Consider the following 14,346-nt stretch of genomic DNA (forward strand, 5'->3'; position numbering starts at 1 on the left):
AGAGACCTGGTTTGATCCCAGGGTTGGGAAGATCCCCTGGAGAAGAGAATGACAACATACTCCAGTATTCCTGCCCGGAGAATCCCATGGATAGAGGAGCCTGGCAGGCTGCAGTCCATGGGGTCACAAAGAGTCCGACACAACTGAGTGACTAAGCACAGCACCCCCAGAATTGTAAACATGATTCAAAATTACAGAATAGTTATTCAATGACATCCTGAATAGCCATTTTTAATGCTACGTCTAGCATAATTCATGACTTACAGTGGTTACTCAATAAATATTTATTGAATGCATAAGCTGACTGTTGAGAATAGATAGGTTTACACTCTGCTCTATTCTTCTCTTACCTGACTGCATCATATATTTTAGACACTATATCACACAGTTACTTCATACTGAAAAAAGCAACAACTGAAAAAAAAAAAAAGAAAGAAATGAATTAGAAACCAAGAAACAGGAGTTCTGTTTCTGGTTGTGCTGTTTATCAACTGTGCAAATTTAGGGAAGTCATTTCACATCTCTGAACTCTTCTTTCATATCTATAAAATGTGGGGAGGATTGGGAAGGTGGATTTCAACAAAAACTCTGAAAATAAGCTACAGCATCCAGACTTTTGTCATCCTATGTGAGAGTAGTTATGTCTAAGCCCAGGGCTTTTACACTTATTAAATATAACCTTTATGTCTTGCTCTTTTATTCTGTATATTAAGTCACATCTCGTAACCCTCCTCCTTGCCCACTTCAGCTTTCTAGTGGCCATAGATTTAATAACTCAACTGAAAGTAGAATGAATAGAAAACAGATCACGTTGTCTAAAGAAACCATCTTCAAAATGCTTGTATTAAATGTACTCAGCAAAAGTCTTTAATGCAGAACCAGTCTTCAGAGTTGAGTGGAAACATTTGAGAAATGTTTTGAAACCTGTGGTTTTAAGTGCCACCCAGAAAAAATATTTTGCCTGGGAAAATAAACATTTTTTTTTCTATATGAACTGGCTGATTCTAAAACTTCTTTTGGAAAAAAGTTGTGTCCGCTAAGAATGAATATCTTAAAAACAAGCAAATGGAGAACTGAGAGCTTTGTTAGGAAACACTTACCAGTGTGGATACAGCCACCGTGGGGGCTAACTGTCCTAATTCCAGCCTTCATTTGGAACATGGTCAGTACTGGGAAATATGTTCTAGGAAGCAATAACTTTTCATTACTCAACTCAGTACTTCCATAACATCTGTTCAGCCATTTGGCAGATTTTGGTACTAGATACAACGTTAAACTAAGTCAATGGAGTTGTGGGTGTTTACAAGGATGGATGGAAACTTCACCTTCAATAAAGGCAAAGAGTTTTCTGTCTTTGGTACTTCTCATCACTGGGCAGTAATACTGCTTTGTAAAAAAAGCAACAATAAAAATTCTTGCAGGTGAATAAGTATTTTTGAATATAAGCGTGCAATAACAATTCAGGACTTTTTCCTCAGAGAGCTTTCTGAATCCTAAAGTAAGATTGCTAGGAGCTGCCACCTTTGGCAATCTCCTTAGCCTTTCTCCATTTCACTAATCATGCTCCAAAGCCAGAGGTTACCACAAATTACTACTGTACAGGAAAAATGCAAACACCCAAGACATCTTTTTGATTAAGTAGTCAAGCTGTTTGCAACTGGGCCAATAATCAGAAACTGAAGCAAAAGCTTGCTTCTATTCTTGGGATGGCATGACTCCTGGCTACTTCATCTGAAAAATGAAATCAAAACAATGGGGATAGAAGATAATAATAAACGTCCAACTATTTTGAAAATCTCAAAATGTGTGGACAGGAAATAAAACACTAAAAGGAAAAAAAAACGTTTTTTCACTTAAAGGAGCAATCTCTTTTCCTCAAACAGTAAAAAAAAAAAAAATAGGCAAGGATGATCACAAATCATCCTGAAGATGCAAAGGGCAGAAAAATTCAAAAGACAGTAAAGTGTGAGTTTCTGGGAAGTCAAACTAGGGGAGTGAGGGAGAGCAAAAAATAGTGACAAAATAGCCCAAAATAAATTCTCTTGTGTGATTCAGCAGGAGGTACCACAGAGAAGGCAGTACAGAGAAAAAAAACACAAAAGGAGGTGTTTGTTAGGCTTCAAAGGAGAAAGGGAATAAAAGATGAAGGCCATTTTTTATTTTTCATTTGACAACAAAGGGCAGGTGAGGGAAACTGGGAGCTTGTGGGGAAGCAAAGAGCTATCCCCTTGTTTTTAAAGAACTCAGAACTTTCAGAGGACCTGTGGAAGTAGACTTTACTTATACCATGATGATGCTATAAAATACTGCACTCCCAGTAAAGACAGCTCCATGCATTACCTTGGGAGAAGGCAACGGCACCTCACTCCAGTACTCTTGCCTGGAAAATCCCATGGACAGAGGAGCCTGGTAGGCTGCAGTCCATGGGGTCAAGAAGAGTCAGACACGACTGAGTGACTTCACTTTCACTTTTCACTTTCCTGCATTGGAGAAGGAAATGGCAACCCATTCCAGTGTTCTTGCCTGGAGAATCCCAGGGACGGGGGAGCCTGGTGGGCTGCCGTCTATGGAGTCGCAGAGTCGGACACGACTGAAGCGACTTAGCAGCAGTAGCAGCAGCATGCATTACCTTAACGACTGCTCTTATATATATGTGTGTATATATATATATATATACACACACACACACACACACATATATATCATGATGTTCCCTGACTCCAATTTCTCATTTCCATTATCAGAAAGAGCTTTGCTATGATGTTTTTTTCTGTCTTAATTAGCTGGAGCAAGACAAAACATTTAAAACAACCAACTCTGTTTTATACTTCTGCACCTTTAGAATCCCTTGAGATATTATATCTAAATATCTCTTAACAGATCACTATTTGTTCTCCAACATTACCTAGGACGAGGGACCTAGGGGCTAGAATTTGAACAGAACCTCTGAGCTGTGAGTTAACATCAACAAGAAATGTCTTTGTCTTTTGGAAATGGTTTTGAGGTTTAGTCTCAGAGTGCGGCTGGGAAATTCATAGTTTGATTAAAATTGTAATAAGAGCTAAAATCTGAGGCAAAAATTCTGGTAGCTGGAAAAAAAAATTTCTTTAATAAAAACCCTGCAGTTCTGAAGGGAAGCATCTTGTTTCTAATTCTGGACTTGGGGGATGGAAAAAGGAATATAAAAAGGAAACTGACTGACACGAACTGGCTCTAACTACCCTCATCAAGACCACTGGATAAAATCAGGTACATCAATGAGAGATGTACCTTGAAATGATTTTTTAAACTATTGCAGGTCATGGAAATTTCCCTTATTAAAACATTCCAATCCTTAGTCAACAGATATCAATGCATCAAGCAGAAAATGGGCATCAGAGCTTGATGTCAGTATAAGAAATGAACACTACATCCCAGCTCAGCTGAGAAGAAAGACCATCTCTCAACTTTGATCGGGTACAAAGTTCTTTTTAGGAGCATAACTTTCATTATCTTGTATTTTATTCCTGATTTGTGAAAACTGAGATTGAGGCAACACAACTAATTGTCAGTTTTCTAAACCCCACACTACGGAAATTTGCAGATGGCAGGGGCCAGAAGTCAGTGAAGGCTCCCCGCAGGAGCGTTTATGGAACATATGCAGCCCTTCCTAAATGCTGATGTAATCCACCCCACCGCAGCTGCAGGGGCAGGACCTGCTGCTCCACTGGAAAGCAGAAGCCCTGCCCATCCACTCCCTTATTGTCCCTCTTACTTGTCCTGCTGAATCATTTGTTTATCATGCTAAGTAGGTATGGAGCACCTGGACTGGCCAGATGAATCATCAGACCTCAATTCTAGTTCTGGCCCTGCCACCAATTTGTCGTGTGGCTTTGAGTAGGTCATCCTTGAATCTCAGTTTCCTCTTCTAAAAAAAATTGCTTTCTGGTCTAGAAATAACTTACAATCTCTTTGAACTCCACTGTCTTTTGATTTTTTTTAAAATTTCTTTTTGGACAGAAAGGAATGACAGATGAGATAGAGTTTCTGCTCTCTTACAGGCTGTGGACACCACCTTGAGAAAAGTAAAAGTTCATTACTGGAGTCCTCTGAGTATGCTTGGACCGCTAATTATCAGTCCTTTTCAACAGAGTTTCCATGAGGGGTGAAGATTTCATATTCTAAGATATCCCCTCTCTGTGATGAAAGAACCTCCCTTTTATGCATCTAGATTGGTACACGTTATGCACCATCCTTTGGAGAACTGAGAAACAGCCTCTCAGATCAACTTTCAGGTTATGTGATTCAGATGAGCAACTCCAACTGGGAAAGGCTGCAAGTTATGACTTTCCCATAGGATCATCATAGAATGCCAAAGCTAAACCATTCTATCCTACTGGTTCTCAAAGTGTGGTCCCTGAGCCAGCAGCAGCCAGCAGCACCTGAAAACTTTTTCAAATGCAAAGTCTCGCTCGCCTTAGTCCACTGAATCAAAAACTGTGGGGATGGGACCCAGTAATCTGGGTTTCAACAAGCCATACAGGTGATTCTAATGCATGCCAACGTTTGGGATCCACTGTTCTAGTCCTTGGACCTTCCTTTACAGATGAAGAGGGCAGGAGTGCAAGAAAAGTCACTTGCCCAAGCTGGCACCTCTAACGTATGGTTAGGCCTTGATTAGAATCAAATGTTACGGACAGAATTATGTCCTCCCTACAAACTCATATGTTGAAGCCTTAATTCCCCAGTGTGGCTGAATTTGAAGACAGGGCCTTAAAGAGGTAATTAAGGTTAATGAGGTCAGAGAGTGGGCCTCTAAAATGAAATGTCATCCTTATATCAACAGGGAGAAGTGGCCAGAATGTGTACACACAATGAAAAAGCCATGTGGGGACTCAGAGAGAAGGTAGCCATCTGCAAGTCAAGGAGACAGGCCTCAAGAGAAATCAAACTGACCAACACCTTGAACTTGGAGTTCTAGCTTCTAGAACTGTGAGAAATAAATTTCTGTTAAGTCACTCAGGCTGTGGCATTTTATTATGACAGTTCTAGCAAATGAATACTCCAGGTCCTCTGATTCTCTGGACATGAATCTATTATGTCAATTAAAATGACTTTAGAATTCTAACAAGTTTTTCTGAGATGTAAAGAAACAAATGAATCCCAAGAATGGCTGTTCTTCAGCCGGACAGATGGTAAGAAGAGGGCTTCCTAGAGCCCTGACCATGCACACATCCCAGACACTGCTCAGAGGGTAAGTTCTCCAAACCTGCATCTTATGCAAAGATTTTGACACAGTCATATGAGAGTAGTGGTCCTCATAAGAGGGGTTGTGTGTGTGTGCGTGTGTGCTAAGTCGCTTCCATCGTGTCTAACTCTTTGCAACCCAATGGACTGTAGCCTGCCAGGCTCCTTTGTCCATGGGATTTTCCAGGCAAGAAGATTGGAGTGGGTTGCCATACCCTCCTCCAGGGGATCTTCGTGACCCAGGAATCAAACCAGCATCTCTTATGTCTCCTGCATTGGCAGGCAGGTTTTTTACCACTAGCACCACCAGGGAAGCCCTACAAGAGGGCTTAACGGGGCCACTAAATCAGGAAGAGTTAAGAAAGAACGAATAACATTAGGTATGAGGTTCCTGTCTTCCCGCAGAAGCAGGCAGTAGTAGACGGACAGGGTCTAGGAGGGCAGTGACCAAATGTCCTTTGGACAAGCCAACCCTGGATATCCCTCAAGCTCTGTAATCTTCCTCTCTCCTTCCATGTTGGACTACACACACACAAATGCCTCCTCTTGCTTCCATAGCCTAGGTAACAGCATTTTCATCCCTCTGATGATGCCAGCTAGAATCATCTTAATGTTTTTGATTTTCCTCTTCCATATCCACCAGGCAGCACCCAGTCCTGTCCATTCTGTCTCTGAAATACCTTTCAAATCTTTCCTCTCTTCTCTGTCCTGGCTGCCACTGTTTTTGATAATCCTTTCGTCACCTCTTGCCAGAGCTAAACTTTCAAAGTTTTATAAGTTGTCTCCTGATCACTGACTTACCCTCTCATATTCTCTCCAAAAGATGGTCAGAAGTCTGCCTTCCGAAAGACAGATCTCAGACAAGGCTCTTCATAATCCTATCGGCCCTTCCAGTCCACCCTTCGGCCACATGCCCATCCCTCCACAGGCACAGCAGCCCCACACTTCTCCAGTCCCCAAACCCAGCATGACCCTTCCCTCTACCGGATTGAATTATCTGGTAGTCTTAACTCTTTTGGGGAAATGCTTATTATTTTTTTCCTCTGAGCATGTGTGTGTGTGAAATGTCATCTATAACAACAACAACCCTCATATCCCCACCACCAATATAAGAAACAGAATGTCACCTATTACCCATCTTACACAGCCCTCTTCTCCTTCTTTCCATCTGCCAGAGGTCTCCTTGATATGCAAGCCTTTCAGTCTCCTGATTTCCTTAGTAGCTTTACCACTTGTGTCAGTTCAGTTCAGTCATTCAGTTGTGTCCAACTCTTTGCGACCCCATGAATCACAGCACGCCAGGCCTCCCTGTCCATCACCAACTCCCGGAGTTCACTCAGACTCACATCCATAGAGTCAGTGATGCCATCCAGCCATCTCATCCTCTGTTGTCCCCTTCTCCTCCTGCCCCCAATCCCTCCCAGCATCAGAGTCTTTTCCAATGAGTCGACTCTTCTCATGAGGTGGCCAAAGTACTGGAGTTTCAGCTTCAGCATCAGTCCTTCCAAAGAAATCCCAGGGCTGATCTCCTTCACAATGGACTGGTTGGATCTCCTTGCAGTCCAAGGGATTCTCAAGAGTCTTCTCCAACACCACAGTTCAAAAGCATCAGTTCTTTGGCGCTCAGCTTTCTTCACAGTCCAACTCTCACATCCATACATGACCACTGGAAAAACCATAGCCTTGACTAGACGGACCTTTGTTGGCAAAGTAATGTCTCTGCTTTTGAATATGCTATCTAGGTTGGTCAAAACTGTCTTTCCAAGGAGTAAGCGTCTTTTAATTTCATGGCTGCAGTCACCATCTGCAGTGATTTTTATGTACCCATGAATAATGTTATTACTTTTGCTTGTTTTTAAGAGAGACCACCTGTTTGTAGCTTTCAAGGACTTGTTTCTTACCACTGGATTCATAAGATTTGCCCACGTTGTTGCACGTAGCTAATTCATTTCACTGTTCTCTACAAATCTACATAAATATATATGTACAGTATGCATACCCTTTTCCATTCTGTTGCTGACTGGTATGTGGGTGTTTGTACAATATTATGAACATGTTTGAACACATGTACATGTGTGTAAGTTTAGAGACTGCTTCTAGGACTGCTGGGCCCTGGGTATGTGCATGTGATCTGGCAATACTAGATTGTATTCCAAAGTGGCTATACCAATTGACACTCATAACTTTTTCATCTGTTGATAAAAATCAGTCAGTGATATTCTGTTTAAGATTTTGCATCTGTGTTTAAAAGTAAATTTGGTAACTTTCCTTTCTTAAATAGTATTTAACTGATTTTAATATAAAGGTTATACTGACCTCACACATTAATTTGGAAGTATTCCTTCTCTTTACACTCCTTCAAAAAGTTTTGCAAGATTGGAAATACCAGTTGCTTGATTTTTTCTTTTTTTTTGCCGTTGTACAATTTGTCTAATAAATTACCTAGGCCCCAGTTTTTGAAGGAAACTTATAAATACAGTGATTCATTTAATAGTGTTTAGGAGCATTCCAATTTTCTTTTTCATTTCAAATCAGTTTTACTAATTTATACTCTTTTAGGAATTTGACCTAACACCCAAGTTTTCAAAATCATTGGCATAAAAGTGGTTCATGATATTCTCTTATCATTTCAGTGTCTGCTACATCAGAGATTTAACAATATTGTTCCTAATACTGTTTACTCATGCCTTCTCTTCCTTTTTATATCAATCTTATCAGACTTTGAAAGATATTATTAGTCTTTGTATTGTAACATAATGTGCATTCTTGGATTTTCTTGACCACATTCTACTTTCTCTCGCTTGCACGGGGCCCTGTCACACTGGCTCACCCCTCCACTGTCACCTGGATGCTAGGTCACACTGCTGAATGAATGTGCTGATGGACTATGCCCTTTGATAGTTCTTTGGGCTTTCTCTTTTTTCTTTTTCTTTTTTTTTAACCTTACTCCCACAGCCCTGGGCTTGTATCTCTCAAGTGAAAAAGTGTTCATAACTTCAGTCTTGACCTAAGTAAGGATCTGCCTTCTGGAGCAGTGAGGCTAAAGCAGTCTTTTTTTCAAAAATTATTTATTTATTTTCGGTTGCGTCTTCATTGCTGTGCATAGGCTTTCTCCAGTTGCCATGAGCGGGGTCTGCAATGAATGGGGGCTGCAGTGAGTGGGAGTCACGCTTCATTGTGGTGTGCAGGCTTCTTAATGTAGATGCTTCTCTTACAGCAGAGACAGGCTCTAGGCACACAGGCTTCAGTATTCGCAGTGCGTGGACTCATGAGTTGTGTGGCTCACAGGCCCTAGAACACATGGGCTCCAGTGTGGCACACCGGATAGCTGTTCCATGCCATGGGGGATCTTCCCGGACCAGGGGTCAAACCCACATCCCCTGCATTGACAGGTGGATTCTTATCCACTGTTCCACCAATGAAGTCCAAAGTAATCTTTTTAAATAATCAGATTTTGGCTTTGGTTTAGAGAGTCTACCATTTCCTTCCTCTTCTTTTCTCTGGGTCTATTTTCTGTTTTGTTTCAAAAGTTTTTAAGTTCAATGATTAGTCATTAATTCAACCACTCACTTTTTCTAATATCCATCTTTAAGGCAGAGGTCAGCAAACCAATAGCCCACAGACTTGTTTTTGTAAATAAACTTCTACTGGGACACAACCACACCCATTTGTTTTCATATTGTCTGTGGCTACTTCTGTGTTACAACAGCAAAGTAGAGTAGTTATGACAACACTGTGTCTGTAACTAGTAATATTTTAGTAGCTATTTCTTTACAGAAAAAGTTTGCTCTAAGGATATAGATTTTTCTCTAAGTATTCCTTGAGTGACATCACAAATTCTGCTACATAATATTTGCATAACTCTTCTGAACTCTGTGTTTTCTCATGTCTAGTATGATTTCTTTGATTCATATGTCATTTAGAAAGTATATTTTTAAAATTTCCAAACATGTTTTTTTTCTCCCAAGGCTTTTAGTAACTGAACACTAACTTGTTCTATGATGAGAAGGTAGATTTGTGTGACATTAATTTTCTAAAAATTTTAGAAATTTTATTCCTGGCCTAGTATATGATCACTTTTGTAATTTTTTGCAATTCATGGGGTCGCAAAGAGACACAACTGAGCGACTGAACTGAACTGAAATGAATGTATGTTTGAAAATAATATGTATTCTCTATACATATGTATGTGTAGTGTCTTATTAATCATATCTTTAAAATCTTTTGTATCCTTACTGATTGTCTGCTCAAACAATTAATTACTGAAAAAAAGTATTAAAATTCCCCACTAAAGGGTGGATTTATCAGTTTCACTTATAGCACTGACCATACACACTTTTTCAGATATATAACAATTAAACCTTCTATAATTTCCAGGTGAACTGATTCTCTTATGAAGATAAGCATTGTATCTATTCATTTCTAATGATATTCATTTCTAATCATATGTCATAAGTGTGTCTCTTATAAATAGAATATAGTTGAATTTTTTTATGTATCCACTCAGAATCTTTAACTTTAATTAGATGTTAAGTCCATTTAGTTGATCATAATTATTTGATATATCTGGATTACTTTGATCATCTGATTTATTTCTCATTTTGTCTGCCTTTAGACATTTCTTTCACTGTATTTTCTTCTTTACTTGCTTTAAAGTTACATAATTTTTCTTTCTTGTTTTAAAGGTTAACTTAGAAATTTTAACATATATTTATCCTAAAGTCTCAAATTAATGTCTTTACCTTCCTACAACAATAAAAGAAGCAATCACCTCCTTCCCAATTTATATGCTATTATTTTCCAGAATTGTAGATATATATAGATTCTTTTAACCCCCAAACTCACTGTTACTGTTTCACATCAACTTGTTCACTATTTTTGTTTTGCTTTGTTTTTACCATTTCCTCTTTCTTCCCAGACCCTCTTCCTGAGATCATTTTTATTTCACATAAAATATATTTTTTAGTTAAGTCCTGTTGGTGGCAAGCCTCCTTGGCTTTGTTTTGTCTATAAATATTAATATTTAGTTTTTATACTTGAAAGATAATTTCACTGGATATCTCCTCCCTTAATATGCAAAATATATTTATGTATATGTTTTTGTCACCCTGGAATTAATTACATATTTATTAAAGTAATTATAAAATTACTATATGTACTATATAAATGTGTTGTATGTATATATTTTTGTCACTGAATAGTTAGAAGCATTAGCTCTAGGTGAATCAAGTAAACTAAAAGGCTATTTCTAGTTAAACTATTAAGAGTTTATTTTATTTGCTAGTGAAGAGACTATTTCCAATTTGCTACCAAAAATTAGTTAATTAAACCAGACTATGCTTCAGTACATCTTCCTAAATGTGGAATTAGCTAGTGATCTACTTTATAAGAACATCAACAAATTAAACAGCTATAACATAATAGAGAGAATGAACTTAAGGATAGTTTATTTTGCCTTAACTATGTGAATGTACCCCAAGGTGCTTGACATCAAGAATACTAAATTAATATATATTTAAAAGAGAATGAATCAATTTTAAAAGATTATTTTTTCAAAAGACACAAAAAATATTTGTCCATAAAAATGATGTTAACTCTAATGTATTAAAAAATATATACAACAGAGTGAAGAGGCTGAAAACCTCAAACACCAACCTTTCAAATAGATTCTCTCAACTCAGCTCATAAAACTGCAAAAAAGGCACTGCCACTTGAGTGCTCTGCTCTTGGGAGAGGTGAAGTCCTCTGTATTTATAGGAGGTTGATAAATCTGAATACATTAAATCATCAAATGTACCCTCTTCCATCCCAAATGAAGCCCAAACTAAAACAGACATACTGAGCACAAAGATACAGGAGGGAAAGATAAGAGCACAGAGATAAATAATTCTGGAAAGTCAAAGCAATCTTGAGAAAGAATTATGCTGAGGGTATCACGCTCTCTGATTTCAAGCTCTAGTACCAAGCTATAGTAATTCAAATCATATGGTACCAGCATAAAAACAAATACATAGATCAATGGAAGAGAATAGAGAGCCCAGAAATAAACCCATATATCTATGGTGAGATAATTTACAACAAAAGCATTAAGAATATACAATGAGGAAAGGGTGGCTTCTTCAATAAACGGTGTTAGGAAAAGTGGACAGTCACATGCAGGAAAATGAAAGTGGACCACTTTCTGCCACTATAAAATAGATTAAAGACTTGGACATAGATCTGAAACCATGACCTCCTAGAAGAAAACACAGGCAGTAGACTCCTTGAGATAGGTCTGGAAATGATTCTCTGAATCTGACACCAAAAGCAAGAGCAACAGAAGCAAAACTTAACAAGTGGGACTGCAGCAAACTAGAAAACCTCTGTACAGCCAAAGAAACCACAATCAGATGAAAAGGGCAACCTACTGAATACGATAAAATAGTTACAAATCACATATTGGATAAGGAGCTAACATCCAAAACATGTAAAGAACTCATATAGCTCAATAGCAAAAAAAGGAAATATTTCAATTTAAAAATGGGCAGAAGACATGAGTAGACATTTCCCCAAAGAGAGGTATTACATGAAACAATGCTCTACATGATTAGTCATCAGGGAAATGCAAACCAAAACCACAGTGAGATATCACCCCTGTTAGAATGGCTATAAAAACAAATTGGAAAAAAAAAAAAAAAGGGCTGGTGAGGATGTAGAGAAAAGGGAAATTTTATGTGGTGCTGGTAGAAATGTTAATTGGTGGAGCCAGTATGGAAAACAGTATGGAGGTTCCTCAAAAAATTAAGAGTAGAACTATCATATATCACCCAGCAATTCTATTTCTGGGGTTTTTATCCGAAGAAGACAAAACAGTAATTCAAAAAGACATATGCATTCCTGTGTTCACTGCAGTATTATTCACAATACTCAAGACATGGAAATAACTTAACGTCCATCAATGGATGGATAAAGAAATACTATTATATTATCACAATTATATATATATTATTCAGCCATAAAAATAATGAAATATTGCCTTTTGTGACAAACTCAAGAGCATTATACTAAAGTGAAATAAGTTAGAGAAAGAAAAACACAGATGATCTTTCTTATATGTGGAATTTAAATATTTAGTGTGTATATATGTATATGTATATACATATGTGTGTGTGTGTGTGTGCTCAAAGATACCAAGAACAAACTGATGGTTACCAGAGGCATGGGGTGGTGGGTAGAAGAAATGGGTGGGGTTTTTTTTTGTTTTTTGGACCTTTAAGCCTAAATAATTTTGAAAATAAAAATAAGCACGAAGATGCACAAGTGCATAATCACACACATCAGTCTTTGACACGGCTCAGTGTTCCTTAATCTATCTTGGTCTAAGACCAAGCAAACCGTAGTCTATCTAAGCCACTACCTCCTCACCAGGACCACTTCAGTCACCTTCCAACACGTTTCCCTGGTCCTACTCCTCCTCTACGAGAGCTTTCAACCATGTCATTCTCTTCTTAAAACCTCCCAACCACTTCTTATCAAAACACCATCTCAACTCAATCTCAACTTCCTATTTAAAAACAGAGCACAAAGGTCAGAGGTGGATTCTCTGGAGACAGACCACCTGGCTCAGGCTTGGGCAGACTGTGTGAACCTGAAGAAATTGCTTATCCTCTCTGAGCCTCAGTTTTATTATAAGTACAATGGAGATAATAACAACGCCTACCTATAACATAGGGTTGACATGATTCCCACACGATACGGTTAACAAGGCTTATGAGATCCCACTGCTGACTCCCTCCAACTTCACATCCTGCAATCTTCCTCCTGTCCGTTCCACATCAGCCTCACCAGGCTTAGGGCTCTGACTTGTCTTCTTTCTTTTCTCTCTTATGTTCGCTGTGGCTTCTCTCTCATACCATTCAGAGCTCAACTCAAATGTAACCTTACAATCATGCTAAATCGCTTCAGTCGTGTCTGACTCTTTGTGACCCTATGGGCTGTAGCCCACCAGGCTCCCCTGTCCATGGGATTCTTCAGGCAATAACAGTGAAGTGGGTTGCCATGTCCTCCTCTGGGGGATCTTCCCAACCCAGCGATCGAACCTGAGTCTCCTGCATTGGCAGGCAAGTTCTTTACCACTTGCATCACTGGCGGAGCCCAACATTACAATCATTTCACCTTAAATAACCACCTAGACCTTCGCAGACCCTCGCTCTCTATACTCAGATCATATGTTACTTTTCCTCATAGCTTTCAGTCTTCTATGAAGTTACATTTACTCCCTATTGTATGCTCTTTGTCTCCCTCACTGGAACATAAGCTTCGTGAGGGCAGGAGTTTCCTATGTCAGGTTTACTATCACATCCTTAGTACCTACTGCAGTGCCTGGTACACGGTAGGCACTCAAAAAACATTTGCTGAATACTAGAATAATGAAATGCTTACTCAGACAGATAGTTCATAAATAAAATGTCAGTTACTGTTATTATTAGGGAATGTTAGACCAAATTATCTAGCCACGTTCATTTTAGAAATGAATGCGCAGTAGTTCAAATTTGCAGAATTAGTGACATAGTTAAGACTACAACCCAGTTGCTAAATGAGTGTGTACTTTCAAGAGATAATCCTGTGAAAACAAATATTTCACTGCTCTTTAGTTCATTTTAATTCTGTGCAACAATATCCATAAGACTGATGAAGGGACGTGATGGCCATAGGACTAGGGTGCCTGTGAGTGACTATTCTTATTGTAGCCACAGTCTATGCCATCCTGCTGGTAGTATGCCTAAAATCCCAGTTATTATTCACTTATATGAATCAAAGCATTGAAGACTGATTTTAAAATAAAACTATCTAGGTACAGTATTGGTAATTGTTTAATATCTTAGCTCAAACTAATTCATAGCAATAGAAACAAGATATTGAATAGAATCATGATGTAAAGGAACCCTGGGAAGGCAGACTTCGGAGGGGAGGAAAAAGAAGACAATTTGAGCACAGCATAGCCTCCTGGATGAGCTAGCTTACAAGCAGCACTCCCAAGTACGTGTGTGCAGGAAGGCACCATCAGTTGTGGGAGGAAAGCTGGGGAGCAAAAAAGCCATGCGGGCAACTGTTCCCGTGAGACTTCTTCAGAAAGGGGGA

The 14,346-nt window shown here is 38.8% G+C and overlaps 1 protein-coding gene across 1 annotated transcript in view; it reads right to left on the minus strand.

Annotated features, from left to right (window-relative positions):
* Positions 1-14,346, minus strand: part of RYR3 (ryanodine receptor 3) — a 558,656-nt gene that overhangs the window by 524,111 nt on the left and 20,199 nt on the right. The window lies entirely within an intron of this gene.

This window comes from Bos taurus, chromosome 10 (assembly GCF_002263795.3).
Source record: "Bos taurus isolate L1 Dominette 01449 registration number 42190680 breed Hereford chromosome 10, ARS-UCD2.0, whole genome shotgun sequence".
Taxonomy (NCBI): domain Eukaryota; kingdom Metazoa; phylum Chordata; class Mammalia; order Artiodactyla; family Bovidae; genus Bos; species Bos taurus.